A 19,965-nucleotide genomic window follows, 5' to 3' on the forward strand; every position below is an offset into this window, starting at 1 on the left:
TGAGAAATGCAGGGGGAAAAAGAAGGTAGACAAATGTACCATTTCAACCTCAGGGCATTTGCACATGATTTTCCTGCTCCCTGTAATATTTTCCCACCAGATCTGCACAGAGATGACTCCTTATTTAGATCTCAATTTGACTGTCGCCTTTTCAGAAACAGCTGACACCTCTGCCCCAGCTAAAGCATCCCTTTTCCACCCCAACATCGCTCTCTAACACATACTATTATCTTTATTGCATTTATTAGTATGTTTTGTTGTGTTTACTTATTATCTATCCTCCTCACTAGAATGGGTTTAGGTACCTTTGTTCTGTCTTGTTCACTGCATCCGCTGTGCCTTCAATAGTGCCTGGAACACGGTAGATGCTCAAAATAATTGCTGAATAGATGAATGGATGGATGAATCAAGGAAGGCATTTGGAAATATTGAAGAAGGGGAAAGAATGGCAATGATGGAAAAGAAGAATATGGAAAAGAAAAGCAAGAGAGGTAATACGAAAAAAGAAAAAGGAATATGGCAAAAATTGAGAAAAGCAAAGAAAGCAGATTAAAAAAAAAAAAAGAAAAGAACTTCAGAAGGCAATTGCACTGGGAGAACCAAAAGGCTAAAATTTGCAGCTGCTGCCCAGATGCTGAGTGTCTGAACAGGGTGATCCAGGGGAATAGTGCTTAGCAAGGGTCTTGTGTCTCATTTGCATGCTTTTATCCATCCAAATCTGACCTGGGGGCATTGAGTTGGAAATTTCTACACATTTTGCATCCTGCTCTGTGCTGGCAACTATTACAACAATAGCTCTGAACTAGCCCTGTAGGAATAGAAAGGTCAAAAGACAATCTGTTTATTGTAAATAAATAATAATAAATTACCATGTTTGAATATACTCAGGAATCCCCTGGTGGCCTGGAATGCCACTCTGAATTAGAGCTCCTGGTGACAGCCCAGGAACCTGGGACTCTGAGGTTCTGTTTGCCTAACACTGACTCCCATTTTAATTCTGGCAAATTACTGCTTTCTCTCCATTTAGTCTTTCTCTCCTTCTGAGACTCCTACTGGAATTCTAATTCTTAACTTTTCCGTTTTATTTCAAAGATTTATTACTCCCAAATGCTTTCTCGGAGAGGTCATTGACTAAATCTTTCAGTTCACTAATTTGTTCTTTGGCTGTTTTCATTCTGCTGTCCAACTTATCCATTAACATATTTTGCATTTCAACAACGTATTTTTCATACCCCAAATCTCTAAATAGTTGTTCAAAATCTCTTATTCCTATTCCATGCTCCTAAGATCTTATTTCTCTCAGGGTATTTGTTTCCTTTGTTTTAATTTTTTTTTTTAATTCTCATTATTTCTACTTCTGGTGGCATGGATTATTTAATTTGGCATCTCGTTATTTTTTTCTATGGACTCATATTCCTTTGGATACCTCAGCTACAATGAGTAAAGGAGGAGAACAGATGAAGTTGGTGCAAAATCCTTGACTTGGTTTGTTCTTCTCTTGGTAAATTGGGTTGTGGGTAGGACCTTCGGATCAGCGAGCCTGGAATAACAATTTGGACACAATCGCTTCCTTTTTTGCCTCTGATATTGTGATATAATAAGAAATATATATTGGGACTTCATTCCTGGTTCCTGGCACAGACCTCTTTAAGAACTTCCTGACTGATAGGGGTGAGAGAAGCATCTTTTGTCATTTGTAATGAACTTTCAACCAAACCTGAGTTTATGCTAGTGAGGTGACTCTTGGAGGGAGCCCTAGCTAGCTTCAGGATGGGGCTGGTTGCCAGAGGAACCATCTGTGTGATTAGAGGGTTGGAACTTTCAGTACCACCCTCTGACCTCTGAGGAGAGAAGTTATTCACCAGTGATCTAATTAATGATCTAATTAACCACATCTATGTAATGGAACCTCCACAAAAATCCTAAGTGACTGGGTTCAGAGAGATTCCAGGTGGGTAAACACATAGAAGTGCAGGGTGGGTGGTGTTGGAGGAGGTAGGGAAGCTCTGCACCCCTCTCCCATACCTTACCCTATGCATCTCTTGCACTTGGCTGTTTCTGAGTTGCATGCTTAATTAAAAAAAAAAAAAAGCAGTAAGTGTAAGTAAAGTGCTTTTCTGAGTTCCATGAGCCATTCTAACAACTTACCGAGCCTGAGGAGGGAGGTCATGGGAACACTCAATTTATAAGCAGTCAAATACAGGAGGCCTGGGACTTGGGATTGGCATCTGAAGTGGGGACAGTCTTGGAGGACTGAGCCCCTTAACTTGTGGCATCTGACACTAACTCCAGATAGACAGCATCAGAATTGAATTGTTGGATACCCAGTCGGTGTCCAGAGAGTTGGAGAATTGGTTGGTGTGAGGATAAAACCCACACATTGCGTGAGAAGTGCTGTGAGTAAAGATGGCACGGCCCCTCTCCCTGTCCCCTTCTGTGAATAGACCAGCTACTAGGCTGCGGACCATGCTGCTCTCCACGGGCTATCGTCCTCTGTGGGGATTGCCTGGGGGCCAGCCAGCTTACCTGCTCATCTTGTCATCAAGAGCTCACCACCCCCACAGAGCTCCCACCTGGCCTTGCTCTTACTCCGACTGCCTCAGACTAGCACTCAGCTGAAGTGCTGTTTTCCTGCCCTGCAATAGCAAAGAGAGGGTCCAACGCACCCTGTCACCGGCAGCACCTAGGCCTCTGTCTCTCTTTCATACTGCAACTCAACCACTTGTTCCCTCTCCAAATGATTTCCGTTGTTTTAGTTAGGATCTAAAATGCACGAACCTCTACCTCTCTTCTGCATCATCTTCAGGATTAAAATTCAGGAAGGAGCCAGAAGCCATTATTATTTCTCCATCTTGGCTAATCTAGTCTTTGTGCATAGACTAGCATGCATGTATACACACGTGCACTCAGTAAAGCATAATAGTTGAGACTTCATGTAAGCATATTTTCAGGACAAACTCTCTTGAAATGCTGCAACAATAGATATGCATATTTTAAATGTTGATAGAAAATTGTTCAAGTGCCCTTCAAAACAGTGTACCAATTTGCATCGTCAATCTTAGAGCCAATTTCCCTAGAAAAACTGTACGCATGGGGTATTACCGAACATTTCAATGTTTACAACAAAAATATATAGAAAAAATGATATTGTTCTTTCAATTTGCTCTACTTTAAAAAAGATTGGATTTTTATACGCATATTGTAGCATTTCTTATAAGAGTTAAAAAGGGGGTTTGATCTAAATATCATCAAAGTGATCATTAAGTAATTTGTGGAATATCCAGGTTACAGAAAAAAATATGTGATTAATAAAAAAATGCTCTATACCACCTATATAGCACCTATAGTTAAAGAAATATGAATTAACACAATACCATTATTTTTAACCTCATACAACTGGAAAAGATTTAAAAATTTTTTAACAATTCCTATGGTTGGCAAAGTCCCACTACTGCTACTGCTCGCATTTGCTCCAGAATTCAGATAGAATGACGACCTCTGTCATGTGCTTTCACCTCAAATCTTGTCTTTCCTACTTTTTAATTCTTCAAGCTTTTCTAAATGTAGCATTAAAATCTCTACCACCTATTTTCTTCACCAGAACTTGACATTTATAATCCCTTAACCCTGGATAAGAAACCAGATAAGGGGAGAATGAAATACACTGGAATTCCACTTATCAGTGTTTAGCACTCCAAACATTTGACACACAAGAGATCATCTAGTATCTTAATTTTGGTTTCCCATCTGGGCATTGTGGCTCAAGCCTATAATCCCAGCACTTTGAGGGGCCAAGGTGGGAAGATCACTTGATGCCAGGAGTTTGAGACCAGCCTGGGCAACACAGCAAGATCCCATTTGTACAAATAATTAAAAAATTGGGCATGGTGGTACACTCCTGTAGTCCCAGTTACCCAGGAGGCTGAGGCGGGAGGATCACTTGAGCCCAGGAGTTGGAGGCTGCAGTGAGCTATGATCAAGCCACTGCATTTCAGCCTGGGTAACAGAGTGAGATCCTATCTAAAAATAAAAAATAAAAAATTAGTTTCTCCAAAAGCAATATCTGAGGGCTTAGATACAGGCAGCTATTTGGGAAATAATCCCTAGAAGCAACAGTAACAGGGTGGTGATCATGAGGCAGGGAAGGTGTAGCAGTCACTAAAGAGTATTTTGAGCTGATTAATGCTGTGGGGCTCAGTCCTGCTGGTGACTCTGAGGAATGGTAATTGCCTCTCGGAATTGTCTTTCTGAAAGAAAAGAGGCTGGGGTCTTTGTGCACTGACTCCCATCCCCTATCCACCGTGGGTCACCTTGGAGTTGGCTAACTTCCCTGCTCTCCAGGCTGTCCTGTGGCTTCAGAAAATACACGGAGGTATACAAGGGGAGATACGTAGTAGGCGCTTGAGGTAGAATATTGCCAGTTCACGAGAACTGTCCTCCATGGCCGAAGCTGAAAGTAGAGGTGGGACAAGGGTGTGGAGGGGAGTACACCAAAGACATCCACTACAAAATAATAATAATCCCCTCTTGGGAAGACCCAGGCCTCTCTGGACATCTCTGGGCATATGTATCCTCCTGCTTCTAACCCTGAGCACCAAAGGCTGCCTCTGAAACATGATTATTTACTGCATGCCCGTTTGTGGGAGAAATTTGTCATGGCTGCTAAAACACTTGTATTCTCAACACAGCCTCGGCGCCTTTGGGAAGCCTGACCACAAAATGAGTTGATTTTAACTGCGTCTTGCAGGGAATACACCTATTTTTAGCAATTATCTTTGGAGTCACTGAAATAAAAGCATCTGAAAATTAATGATTCTTACCAAGTTGTAGGCTTCTTTATATGCAGAGCTGAACTGCACAAGATTAAAGAAAGGCCATGCAAATGGAAGAGTGGTTTTTCCAAGAAAATATAGAGAGAGAAGTGGTGTAGGATAAAGGAAAGACTTATGGACATAGAGTCAGAAAATCAGAGTCAAATCCTGTTTAATCGTGAGTAAATCGCTCCCCTCTCTGACTCCAATGTAGTCATTTTTTTTTAAGTGGAGAAATTGTATGTCAGGGAAAAAAAAAATGTTTTTTTTTTTTTTCAAATTAACCTCAGAATTCCTCTCAAGAGAATTGACCTGTCTTTTCATGAGAATATATATTTACAGGTATTTTTGCTCACGAAATGAGACATTCCTAGACAAAGCCAGGTTAGTCTGGGATAAGAAAACAAGAAGTACCTAAACTGCTTTGTATACAAAATGAACAGGAATTTAGCATTAAGTTAGCCAGTGGGAGGAGAGGAGAAATTCAAGGAGAGAGGAAGGGATTTCCAGCGGGGTAGGGAGCTTAAGCTAGAAAATGAGAGATGACCACTAAAATATGAATAGAGACGATGTACGTCAGTTCCAAGGTGACGCAGTGGAAAGCACATGCACGATTCTCTCGCATCCTCAGCGCTGAGAAGGCTTGTGTTCCCTTTGGCGCCTACCGGAAGATAGAGCACCATTAGCTTGGGCCCCTGAGTGACCCTGTGGAGCTGACCCCTCACCCTTTACTGCTTACACGGCAGCAAAAGATGTGTGTTAGTTCCAGCCACTGTAAGATGTAGAGGGTGTTTGTTATGGTCTATAACCTAGTTTCTTCTGGGCCTCCGTTCCTGCTTCCAGCCTAAGTTCCCTAAGAACTTCTGGAAAAATCGGCTGCACGATTGCAATTTGTGCTGGTTCCATTCCACACTCTGCTCTGCGCCCCAGGAGGGTGATGACCTCCACAGATTGAATCACAGTTGGGAACAGCAATGGGATGGGCAGCGGGAGCTCAGGGGGTCGGGCATTTGTTACCCCCACTGAGCCCCGGTTTGGCCACCTACGGCTACCACTCCTGGCTGGCTAGCCCTCTTCTACCTCCATGGCGCTTTCGGGTTCCATGCGCTGCTTGTCCCTCCACTTCCTCCCCACTCAGGCCTGAGGGTGGTGACGGCTCCCCACTGGGTGTTATTCCCACGTGTCTCACCAACTGCTGTTGGCTCCTTAATCCTGCCCACACCTCTGTAAATACAGGATGCCATCCCTTTCCTACTGGGACTCTGCGTTTTACAAAGTGACCACCAATTTTATCTAAATTTCAAAATTCAAGATGAACCTAGCATGCCACAAGTCCTAGGAACACTCAGGCGGTTGACCTTTGGAATATGGCATCAAAACATACTTCAAAAAATTGCTGTGATAGGGTCTGGAACATAGGAGCATGCTACACCTACCAATGTGAACCTGAAAGAAAGAGAGCGTTTGTGTCAATGAGACGTCCTGGCATGTTACATCTGTCCGGTTTATACTAACTTTGACCAAGCTGACAGTCTTCGGTTGAATTAGGCCATAAATCGAGGACACTGAAGTGCATCTTGAAATAAATCTCTTGCGGATTTCATCCCGGCTTTAACGGAGGCTTCTCAGGATGGGGTTGGTGGGAGCCTGAGGTTACACTAAACTTCTGGGGACGTTCTTTTTACTTCTCATATAATGTCCCCTTAAAAAGAGAAGGTAGGTGTCCATTAGGGGCCCCTCCCTCCTGGCTACCTGCAGAAACCTCACCCAAAATCTGAGAGTTTCCTTTGCTCTACCCCTCTTAGACACTGAGTCGGGCACCTGCGCTGTGAGCCGGCAGCACCCACCAGGAGGGGCAATGCCAAACGCTGTGATGTGAGATAAGTTGGAAAGCCCCTGTGGCTACTCACTATCTTTTCACAGACCTTCCTCTGTTTGCTTGCAAGGTGATGGCTCTCTGAGCTGGGCGTGTGATAGCCAGGCTTGGATTCTCTGCCTAAGAGGAGCTGCCACGCCTTTAGACAAACCATCAGACCAGAACGGTTTAGCAGAGTTTGCTCAACCCTGGGCTCCTCATGTGGCCAGACAGAGGAAAAATTATTATCCTGACTGAGATAAATGACTTTCTGATGGAATTTACAAATACATGATCTAGGGCCTGCAACAACCCAGATCTATCTTTGAACCCTAGACTCAGACGATTAACCTGCAATTGAGCATTAGAAGGTAAAATAAGACAGTGACCGAAAGCCTGGACTCTGGAGCCCAAGGGCATGGCTCTCAGTCCTGAGGCTGTCACTCACTGGCTGGGTGATCTCTGGACAAGCCATTCCCCTGTCTCAGTGTCCCTGTCCGTAAAGCATGACCATAATGAGAATAACTTCTTCATAAGGTTGTTTTGTATATTAAATGAGTTAGGATGTTTGGTGCCTAAAATAATGCATAGCGCATATTAAGAGTCACATAAGTGCTTATTATTAATTTCTGTCTGGATGGCCCACAGGCAACTCACACTCAAATGTTCAAAATGGAGCTCACCGTGTCCTTTCCCTTCAAAATGCACAACATTTCTGCTAGGCGCTCTGAGTCACCGATCTTGTAAATTACTTCACCATTTCCCCAGTGACCAAAGCCCAACTTCTGAGACTTCTCCCTCTCCTCCTCCTGCCCGCAGCCCCCATACACCTGGTACCCAAGCTGTGGTGAGCAGAGCCAGCTCAGTACAACTCCAAGTCTCAGGGGTTTACACAATGAAGGTTTACATAACAATCCATTGTGGTTGGGCAGCTCTTCTGTTTTGCCCTCCTACATCTCAGGGATCCGGGCTGCTTCCACGGTTTTAGCCGTGCCATCTTCTCATGGCCTGGTGGACAGCAGCATAGTCTAGACCAGTGGTTCTCAAATTTTGATCTCGGGATCCCTTTACAACCTTAAAGAAATTCTGTCTGTTAGGTACTGACAAATTATACCATATTGAAATGAAAGCAGAAAACGTTAAAATATTTCTCTATTTGTTTATTTAAAAATAATAACTCATTGTATGGTAATATATAAAATATCTTTATAAATAATAAACCAATTAAAAATAAAGAGAATGTTTTGATTCAAAACAACAAAAATTTAGCGAGAAGAGATATTGTTTTCTATATTTTTGCAAATCTTTTCAACATAGGACTCAATAGAAAAGACCTGGGCTCTCTTATTTGCTTCTGCATTCAGTCTGTTTGATACATTGTTTTGGTTGAAGTAAATGAAGAAAATTCAGCCTCACACAGATGTGTGATTGAAAAGAGAAGAGTATTGTAATAATGTTTTCCGATGATTGTGGATATTCTTTGAAACTACACTAGAACTTGACAAGTGCTTATTTTCTTAAATGTTATTCGTAATGTAGAATAGGAAATCCTATCAATAAACTTTTCATAGTCTGCTGCATTTAAATATATTGTTCTATCTTACAGTTCGGGGGACCTTTTACCTGCATGATTTTGCAACATTGTTCATTGGTCATTTGAAAAACATATTGGTTCGCTGAATTATACAGATCTTTCAAATGTCGACACATTTTAGTCCACAAAACTTAAAAATCACAGCAATTAATTTCCCCAATTTCATCAGAAATGTCTCTAAAAATTGGGAAGCTGTCAAGCTTACAGTGGTATATACAAGTTTTTCAAAACTCTAATAGTTTGCCTGGAAGATGAACTTTATCATCTGCAACAAATACACACTGCTAGTTGCTTTCCTTAAAGCAATAGGCTCTTTCCTTTCACTCTCAAGAAAATGTCTGCCAAACACCTATGTCTGAATAACCATAGTTTGTCAGTCATTCAAGTAAAAATGGTGTTACATTTAAAAAAGCAACTAGATCATTAAACACAACCATATTTTCCAAAACGAAAATTTTACTGAGAAGGGTGGCATTGTTTCACATTTTGAAAAATCTCTGTAATGTTGAGCTTGTGACTCAATTGCGTAAGTGCTTTTTCTCAAGACAACCATTGTACTTTGGTTTGCAGTACGAGTTCTGCATATATCCCATTTCATCACACAGAATAATGAAAAGACTTGTACTCAAGGCTCAGGATTCAATAAAATTAATAATTTTTACTGCTACATCAAGGACATTTATAAGGGAAACTGGCATTCTTTTTAATGCAAGTATGTAGCAATGAAGAACATGGCGAATACTGATACAGTTTGGTGACACTGCCTTGATTCATGCTAAGTGCCAGTTTTATTATGAAATGGTTGTAGTTTTGCTATAAATATTTTTGACCTTGCAGACCCACTTAAAGGGTCCCAGAGACCCGCTGGGATCAGTGTTCCATACTGTGAGAACCTCTGTCTTAGCACACTCTAATTAATACAGCATTTTACACCCCTGCTTAATAAACTTCTCACCCAGAGTGGTGCCACTCAAAGTTGCTTCAGGAACTAGTGCCATAATCCACAACAAAATACAGAGATTAAGAGTGAACATTTAGAAATGTTTTGAGTAATTTTGACAGAATAATTGAAAATTAAAAACAGAACGCTTTGTATGTCTTTGTTTTTTCATTTTCAGAACATTTATTTTTATTGTGTTTTACAAAATATCCACCTGTGACAAATTAGCATTTTTTAAAGTTCCTAATTTCTAAATTAGAACTTTTTTTTAAGTTTCTTTTCTAACTTAGCCAATACCATACAGTCTTGATTACTGTAGCTATGTAATAGGTCTTCAAATTACGTAGTGGTTCCTCCCAATTTACTTTTATGTTATAGATTTGTTCTGGCTATTCTAGTTCCTTTGCCTTCTATAGAAATTTTAGAATGATCTTGTCTATATCTACAAAATATCTTGCTGGGATTTTGATAGAAACTGCGATAAACTTGTCAATTTGGGAATTGACGACCTTACTATGTTGAGGCTTTCCATTGGTGAACATAGCCTGTCTCTAGATTTATTTAAATCTTTGATTTCTTTCATCAACATGGTGTAGTTTTCAGCATACAAGACCTCTACATGTTCTGTTAGATTTACACTAAGTATTTCAGTTTTTGAGTGATTATAAATGATATTGTTTTAATCTCAGTGCCCACATGTTCATTGCTAGTTTGTAGAACTATAATTAATTTTTGGATGTTTATCTTGTATCCTGTGACCTTGCTGACTCACTTATTAGTTCTAGGGGTTGTAGATTCCTTGAGATTTTCTATGTAGACAATCATGCCAGCTGAAAATTGGGACCATTTTATTTCTTCTTTTCCAAACTGTATAGTTTTTATTTCCTTTCCTTGCTCATTGCACTGGCTAGAACTTCCAGCATTATGTAGGTTTTTAGTTTGATCCCATCTTTCTTGGAGAACACACTCTGTATTATTTCAATTCTTTTAAATGTGTTGTTTGTTTATTGGCTCAGGATATGTTCTATCTCAGTATATGTTCCATGAGTATTAAAAAAGAATGTGTATTCTGCTGTTGTTGGAAGGGTGGCTCCACCCCAGGGTTTCTGATTCAGTATATCTGGGTGGGGCTTGAGAATCTGCATTTCTAATAAGCTCTTAGGTAACACTTTTGGTGCAGGCACCACATGTTAGTTCAATAGTCACCAAATCGATGATTAGAATCATTGGGAGGCTGAGTGTGGTGGCTCACACCTATAATCCCAGCACTTCGGGGGCCTGAGGCAGGAGAATTGCTTGAGGCCAGGAGTTCGAGACCAGCCTGGGCAACATAGCAAGACCCTGTCTCTATGAAAAGTTAAAAATTAGCTGGACATGGTGGCACATGACTGTAGTCCCAGGTACTTGGGAGGCTGAGCCAAGAGGGTGGCTTGAGCCGGGGAGATGGAGTTTGCAGTGAGCTATGATCGTATCACTACACTCCAGCCTGGGTGACAGAGCAAGACCCTGTCTCAAAAAAAAAAAAAGAATCACTGGGAGAGCTTTTAAAACTCCTGGTTAGGCCACTCACATATAAATTTAATCAGAATCCCTGGAGAGTGGGAGTCAGCCAGGCATCAGTACTTTGGAATCATCTGGAAGTTTGTTTAATACATTCATAAATCTGGTCAATCCCCAGATTCTGAGTTAATTGGTCAGAGGATATTGATGTATTTCAAAAACTCCCCAGGGGATTCTTCTAATCATGTATCAACAGCTTTGAGTGCCATAGAACTAGACGGAAGGTACCATCATGTGCTGAGATAGGCTCAGGTGCTGTCTTGTTCTCTAATATGGTTTCAGATGTCAGCCATCTTGCAGGAGCTTGCTATGTCACTGCTTTGGTATCTGGACCAACAGACCTCCCTTCTTTGCCTTTCTTGCTGCAAACACATAATGATGCACAACTCCCAGGGAAGTAGCTGTTAACTCCAGACCCATAGTCCCACATAGACAATAGAAAAAAGCATTATTTAGGAATAACTCTTCCTCATTGCATCCTCAGTGCCTAGCACAGTGCCTGGCCCATAATAAACACTAGATACATATTTAGTGATTAAATATACTACTTTGATTTATTAAAAACATAAATACACTCAGAAGTTTTGGAATTTTAGACATTAGTACTAACCAATGAATTCAGTACATCTAAATGCTGATTGTGAAACACGAGCAGTTTGATTTGGGTCCAGCGGCAACACACTCAGATAAGCTCAACGTTGACCCAACAGCTTCTGGGCCATGAGGAAACAAAGACATGTTTGCAGAGCCCTTGAGGAGCTGCAGGGGCAATCTTGTCAGGTAGAACATGTTCCTATGTACCTTCAAGGTAAGCAGCCAGGTTCCACATGTCCTTATGTTCTCCATCAAATTATTCTGATCATGTAGCTATGAATTCATAATCACCTGCAGGATATGCAAGAAATATCATTCCTCTTTATTTTATTTTTTAAAATTCCACACTGAATCAGCAACCTGCCTATATTATCTTTATTAGGGGTCACTCAACTCTTGCAGCCCACCTTGGAGGTGTAGGGTTTTGGGTGGAATAAAATATTCGGGGTAGATGCCTTCTAGTCTTACTATGTACTCCTTATTTGTAGTAAGTCCACGTGGCACCTTGAAATTAGGAAGCTCAGCTTTCATTCTGTGTATGGGCATGAAAATTTTCACTGGGGAGTGAAGGTCTGGATGTGCTGAAGGCCCAACTTCCCTAAAAGATCTGCACAGTCCTTTCCCCAAAAGTCCTGCCAAACCTTTCAGGTTCTGTTAGGGTGTGGGTTAATAACCCTACTACCAAGGGTTCAGTCTCTTTCCTTTTATGGTGGAATCTCTAAATCCTCTAAATGCTTCCTCCTTTTACCTCACCTTTGGGCATTCACCAATCTCTCATCCTCCTCCAGAATTCCAAGTGTCATCTTCTCAGTTGTCTTAAGTTTTCATAAAAGCCAAGGAGAGATATTGACCTTCAGGAGCTTTGACCTTCTACTTTGCAAACACTTTGAAGAAAGAAAAAACAAAGGCCTGGCTATTTTCTTAGTCTAAGAGAAGGAAAAGTTCAGATTCCAAAGCACAAATGCACTCTTACTCTCCTAATTTTTCAACACATTAATATCTCAATAAGTTGTCCTGCTACAATGGTAAATTGGGATGGAATGTATCTCCTGGCATCAAATCATTCTATAAGCCAAGGTGACAGAACTCCCCAGGGTGTCTGGGCTGTCAGGGGGATAGTCCCTATATCTCCTTGACTGTGTCAGTAAAGAGATCTCTGCTGATTAGGAAAGCTTCTTGCAAAGCCAACAATCACAAACCTTTTCAGTTAAAAGTTTGTACAGCTCTGTGGAATGTTCCAGAAACTTTCTCTGAGCATTAATTTGGCACTTTGTCTGTCAGAACATCTAATACTAGCCAGAAGTGTTTCTATTCAAAGGCAATACAACCTAATTCTCTTTGCAAAATAAGCCAGATTGCACTAATGAATGGGAAGATTGAGCCTAAATTGGATGTCATTGGTAAATATGTCCCCAACAAACATTTGCTGAGCATCTACTGGCTGCCAGGTACTGAGGACTGAGAGAGAGAAAGGTCCTCAAGGAACACTCAGTTTATTCAGGGAAATAACAACCAACTTTTATAATATGAGGTGATAAAATATGAATAAAAAGTTCTAGGGGCATAGGAGAAGAGCCAATGGAAAATTTATAGAGGAAATGACATGAATCTGGGTTGGGAAGAACACAGCAACATTTTCCAGGTGAGGATGAGAGAGAGCGATCCAGACAGAGGAAGAGCCAGAGCAAAGGCACCAGGGCAGACCTTTGCGAACTTCCTTGTGAAGCGGTGTGACCAGTGCATGCGCTGGGAACCTGGGAGTAGGAGCTGGTAGGAGTTGATTTCGGAAGAGGGTGGCAAGTATAAGAAGTTTCTCTAAGTTCAACCCAGTTTTATCACTAATGTGGAAATCTTTCGTTTAGCCTCTTAAACACTACAACAGGATGACATAAATAACATTTGTTGTGCTCATACTATGTCAGGAGCTAAGTGTACTTTAGGGAGTAACTCATTTGATCCTCACAATATCCCAAGAATAGGTTCTATTGTTATTTTCATTTTGTAAATGTTGTTCTCCATGTTCACACATGTTATTCTCTGTTCTTGCTAATGTTCCAGGTCCCCAAGACATTCACATGTCCCTGTGTGACTGGTTCACTTCTACAAAGTCATATAGTTTTGGGGTTTTATTGTTGTTTTCTTTTTCTGAGAAGATAAAAAGCTCTGCTTTGATGCAAACTGAAGTGAACCAGCATGGTGTCCACTTAAACCTGTTGCTATACCACAGGGATTTTTGACCTCACCATTTTAACCCCTCTGCTTTGACTTTGAGAACAATTGCTCCTGCTCTTTTGACCCTGAGAACATTTTGAATTAAAGACTTTTAATTAGAATTATATCAACTTAGATAGACTTTCTAACCAGAAAATGTTTCCCGGGGTGAATTCCATTAAGCCAATTTAATCCCTTGATCAATTTTCTACATAGCACAGTTAGACCATTTCCAAAAATGTTAACTCTACTGAAATTATTTTCATTTGGATCAATTCTTTTCCATTTAAAATTTGCAACAAAATTTGATGTATCAATTGGATATTGTCCATATCAAATTATATTGATCCTTGGCTTCTACTTTGTGTAATAGTCATTATTTCTATCGAGTCTATTTTTTTCTGGGTCAAAATTTTCAGATCTAAATTTTTTTTTAAATAAAATTTGATTCTTCTGTCAATTCATAGTCAATAACTAGGTGTGTTGTGTGCAGTTCCAGCTGTTGATTATTTATGCTAGTAAGTTAAAAATTATGCCCATTATGAATTGAATTAAAATGATGATGCTTTTGGTTTCTCATTCATGAGGAAACTTTTTGTGCACGTGTTTTTGCAAGAGAGAGAAAGAAAAAAAGGGCAGAAGAGACAGAGAAAGGAAAGGAGAGGGGGTGGGAGATTTAGAGAAAGAAAAAACGTTTCCCAAGCTCTCAAATGTATTGCAAATATATTGCAGAGTTTAAATGTCCATGGGGTCAAAGTGAACAGGATATGAGAGCAGTGTTTGTTATTGGGCTGAGTAAGGTTGTCCTGAGCAAAGGCAGAAGCCAAAGTCCCCATTACCCTTAGGAAGGAGCTTGGAGAAAGGGTCTGAAGCCAGAAAGACTATCTAGAAGGAGCATCCAAGGCACTGCTTGATAGTTAACAGCTCCCTGGATCTGCTACAGAAATAGAGATTACTAGGCAGAATCAACCTTATGCATTTCTGTTCACATAAGCAAGATCACTTGAAGTAATCTGCAGTTGAGGGGCTTGGACTCCTGACATCTTCAGGGTTTTCAAGACAGGAGGCCATTGGTATGAATTTCCATGGTATCTTATAAATCTGGTAGAGAAGAGGAATAATGCCTTCTAGAACCTTCTTTTTAACGAATATCCATTTCCTATCAGGCTAAGTCCAACTTCTTTTAGTGTAAAATACTGGATCCTTCACAATTTGGCTGCTGTTCACCTCTCAAGCTTCCACTGTCATCAGCCCACACCCACGCACATCTCCCTGAGGCCCTGGAAGTTTTTCCGTTTGCATGTCAGTTTTGCCTGGAATTTCATTTCCTGTTCTTCTGCCTAGAAAACTCACACACATCCTTCCCAAAGGGGCTTTCTGTGCTGTGAATTGGGTAGGGGATGGAAGAGATGCAGGGGCATTGTTGAGAACGTGAAGCATAGGGCAATGACCGGGCAAACTGGGTGTGGGGGGCAGACAAACATGGGCTTAGGGGTAAGGAGAAGAGGAAGAGGACTATGAGAAACAGGCAGGTGGGAGGGACTGGGGACACAGAAGGTCTGAAAGAGCCTGGGGGGAGGCTTAGACTTAGACTTGGAGGATGCTACAGAAAACGAGAGGGGATGGAGAATGGGATGGGACTTGAGGTGAATGGAAGGCAGTTGAGGTGGGGACACTCCTGTCCTGTGCCTCCCTCTGTCCTCCTGTTTTAGGAGACCCTAAAACAACCCTGATACATTGAGTCTCTTAACCTCTGTAGTCTGTGAACTCCTCTCTGAATCCTGGAACATGGTTGGCAGGAGCGTGCAATGACTGAGCCTCCACTTCTTAGGGGAACTCTCTGGTAAGGAGGGATGGAGTAGGTAGACAGGGCCTCTCCCATCTCTGTAGGTGGCATCTGTTTTTCTTTGGACAATCTCTACTGCATCACCAAGCCATGCTGTTAAAGCACCAAAAGATCACTAATTCTTTTTTTTTTTTTTTTTTCCCCGAGACAAGGTCTCACTCTGTCACCAGGGCTAGAGTGCAGTGATGTCATCATAGCTCACAGCAACCTCAAACTCCTGGGCTCAAGTGATCTTCCTGCCTCAGCCTCCAAAGTAGTTGCAACTACAGGTGCGCGCTGCCACGCCGGGCTAATTTTTCTATTTTTTGTAGAGACAGGGTGGAGAAGATCACTAATTATGATTTAACTCAAACTTCCCGTGATGGTCTTTTCCATGGTCTTCTCTCTGTTCAGAAAATGCATAACCCTCACTAGGGACGACTCGGGTTGTGAGACCGGAGGTCTTCAACTGAATCTTCTTTTGAACTTAAGCCCTCACTGCATTCTTTGCCTGGATTCTGCCCTGGGCTAGAAATTGTGGTTATTTGCTCAGAGTTATGAGCTGAGTTATATAAAAAATGTAAGGTCAATTCACCCAATGGGGACATTTGGAGAACAAAGTGTCTGTGATTATCTTGTGAACTCCTGGTGTGTGGCCTTGGGTGGCCTCAGGCAAGCCGCTTGATCTCTCTGAGCCTCAGTGTTTACATCTTCAAAACTGGGATCAAATAGTTATCTTTCAGGGCTGTTGTAATAACTAATTGTGTTATGGGACTTTTAGTGTTTTTCTATTTAGATTTTAATTAAATTTCAATTGATTTTTATGTCTGGTGTACGGTTGAAATTTCACTTAACTTTTTCCTGAATGAGTAGACAATTGTACCAAAATACCATTTTTTGAATAAACCCTTCTTGCCTTCACCAGTGAGAAATTCCACTCTTATTAGACACAGAATTCTAATCTGGCCATTTCTGCACTCTCAAATTATGTTCCATACTTCCATTGGCCTATTCCTGGGCTAGTGCCATACTGTTTTATTATTGCAGCTTTGTAACATGTTGTGATACGTTGTCCCTTATCATTATTCTTCTATTTCAAGATTTTTTTGGTTCTTAAGCATAAGAACATTTCTTTTCCCCAAATTAAAGTTTTTATCAAACTATTAAGTTCCAAAAATACTGGGATTCAATTCGAATCATGTACAATCCATTCCCATATAGGTTCAGGGAGGAATGGCATCTCTTTAAAATAGCGACTTTTTCTAATTAGGAGAATGCTATGTATTTCCACTTACTAAGGTTTTCTTTATATACATATATATATATATATATACACACATACATATAAAATCTTTCACATTTTTAATTAAATTATATCCCGGGTAATATATATTATGAATGGTACTGCCTTCGCTTTGCTTTCCTTGTTGGCATTCACGTTGAACAGTGGTTCTGCCCAGCACCATTCTCCTCTTCCTCCACCGTACTCAGGTCACACAGTTATCACAGGAGGTGCCACATGAGGAAAACATGATCCTGACCCCCAGCAACATTTAATGAGGCCCAGGGAGGATGCCCTTGCATGACCAGGTGCGACCCCTCTGGGACTAGCAGGATTGTATAAACAGCTGGGCTCTTTTGACATTGGGGTCTCAGAAATAAGGATCAGCTATGGAAATGGAATGAGGGAAACACTAGGCTTCTCATCAGGAGTAAGAAATGAGGGATGGATCTTGTTGTATCTAAGGTCAAATCTAAGAGGCCAGCCAAATAGAAAACTTCAACTCAGACTGAAGTGCCAGCAACAATAGCCAAGCACACAAAGCAACCAGGTGGAACACAGAGATTGGAATGGAACACAGAGATTTTTCTGTGGCCACACTACAGAGAGATGGGATGGAGGAGGGGCTGGTGCCATTCAGGTGCCTAGTTGGTTTGAACAACACAAGTGGTAAGTAACTAACATTAGGCAAGATTAGAACTGACAGTTGTCTAAAGACTGAGTTCTATCTCCGTATGCTCCCCAGATACCGCTGTCTACTCAATTCCTTAAATACGTTCGCCCTCTATTTCCTTTCATACCTTCCTCTGCTTTTGCTCTCCACACCCCTCTACCACCTCCTCCCATCCTCCTTTCAACCCTCCACTCTCTGCCACATTTTATTTTTATGGCATTGGCTGATCGCAAGGTTCCCTGGTTTCCCAGACTGGGGGACAGTCCATATGACTGAGGAGAAAGGACGTCTTCCTTCTTTATTTCACTCCTTTGCCTTTAAGCAGATAATTCAGCATAAAAGCTTTGAGCCAACTGTAACATCAGATTGTTCCACAAAGGACACATAATGGGAAAATAGCCATCATAACCTGGAATAACAAGCAAGTGCACTCCCTCCTCTCTTAGGCAACGTCCTGTAGGAGCCGAGACTTTCCATCTAAATCCAGGCAGATGGTGCCATTTTCCTGTTCTTCCTCATGTCCACAGCTCAGCTCTGAGGATGAGGATGCACTGTCATTTTGGCTGTGCTCTTTGCTTCAAGTTGTAATTGTTCAGGTTAGCTTGACACTTGATGGAACACTTGTAATTAATGCATCACTCAGGATGGCACAAAGGAAGGAAAACATGGAGGGGCCTATTTTTATTAAGATAGAAATTTAAAAATCAATTCAAAAATGCTTTGAGCACCTACTGTGCACAAATAATTGCTTAAGACTGGGGCTACAAAGTTGAGCAAATGTTCCTTAGCTTAAGGAGGACAGCCTTTAGCAGTGACAGCGATTGTCAGCAAAGGACAATGACACATGCTCAGTGTGTTAAGGAAAATGTTCACAAATGCTCTAGTAATAGGTTGGAGTTAGAGAAAACATATTTGCAATACATATGACAGATAAGGCTGTATAATGAGCTCTCAAAAACTGAGGAGCGGCTGGGTGCGGTGGCTCACGCCTGTAATCCTAGCACTCTGGGAGGCCGAGGTGGGCATATTGTTTGAGCTCAGGAGTTCGAAACCAGCCTGAGCAAGAGCGAGACCCCATCTCTACTAAAAATAGAAAGAAATTAATCGGACAACTAAAAATATATAGAAAAAATTAGCCGGGCATGGTGGCACATGCCTGTAGTCCCAGCTACTCGGGAGGCTGAGGCAGGAGGATCGCCTGAGCCCAGGAGTGTGAGGTTGCTGTGAGCTAGGCTGACGCCACGGCACTCTAGCCCAGGCAAAAAGAGTGAGACTCTGTCTCAAAAAAAAAAAAAACAAAAACTGAGGAACAATATACAAACACCCAACAGAAAAATGCAAAAAGGTGGGAATAGAGATCATCCAAGTGGCCAATAAATACGTGTTAATTAAACACGAGATACTATTTCACCCCAGCATATTGACAAACATTAAAAATGAGGGGTAACTCCTAGAGCAGACAAGGATGCTGGTAGAAATGTGTATTCTCATATATCATTGGCTGAAATGTGAATCATCAGTCTTTTGAAACCATAATCTTCCCATATTTATTCAACTTAAAAATACATATACCGTTTGTCTTGATCTGCCCTACATTTGCTACCCTATCCTATATAAAAAATTATATGTCCAGGCGATAAAACTGAAAACAAATAAGCGTGGCCCTTCCACATTACGGAATATTAAGTAGCTAATAAAAAGAATGTGCAAGATCTATGACTGTTGGCCTAAAGGGATGTCCATTATATATTATTAATGAGAAGAGCAAGTTGCATAGGAATGTATGTAGTATGATTTCATTTTGGTAAAAACCATGGCAAAAACTCTGTGTGTATCTGCATGTTTGTAAATGTTTAAACAAGTATGGAGAAAGAATGAAAGAATATGTTCTAGGCTGTTTAACACTGATAACTTTTGTGAAAAAGAAGGCATAAAAAGCAAAAAGAGTAAGAGAGACTTTTTCTTTATAGACTTTTCTTTCCCTAAAAACTGGTCTCAAATCTTGTGCCTCTGGAAAGATAAAGTAGATACATTTTTCCCATTTCTTCCTGCTAACTAAAACTAAAAAGCCTGGACATTATATATAAAACAAACAAAAGACTGCCAAATAGAAGGTAGACTGACAAGGGACTAAGGAACAACAACATGTTTGTGAGTTCACTTAGTCTTTTTTTCACCTCGTATATCCCAGACTTGAAGCTGAAGAAGCCAAGAACCCAGAAATGCCAATGGAAAAAGGAAAAAAAAAAAGCTCATATAAAAGCCTGGTCTTTCTGCCAAAGGTCCAGGAAAAGAGCAACGTAACAAGAAAGAAAACGATACAATAACCGCTCTCCTGCAGCCAAACACCACAGCAAAATTGCAGCCCCACCCCCAACCACACCAGCAAAGGCCCAGCAAGAAGCCCAGACCTCCACTCCCTCGGGAAACTGCAGGACTGTAACAAAAGATGTAACATTTATTTTTTTTTTATTTCACCATATTATGGGGGTACAGATGTTTAGGTTAGATGTGTTGCCCTTGGTTCCCCGCCCCCAAGTCCGTGTTTCAAATATGTCCATCCTTCGGGTAGTGCGCATTGCACTCCTTGTGTATACAAATACCCGTCCCCTCCTCCCTC

The sequence above is a fragment of the Propithecus coquereli genome, unplaced genomic scaffold (assembly GCF_000956105.1).
Source record: "Propithecus coquereli isolate 6110/MARCELLA unplaced genomic scaffold, Pcoq_1.0 Scaffold223, whole genome shotgun sequence".
In the NCBI taxonomy this organism is placed as follows: domain Eukaryota; kingdom Metazoa; phylum Chordata; class Mammalia; order Primates; family Indriidae; genus Propithecus; species Propithecus coquereli.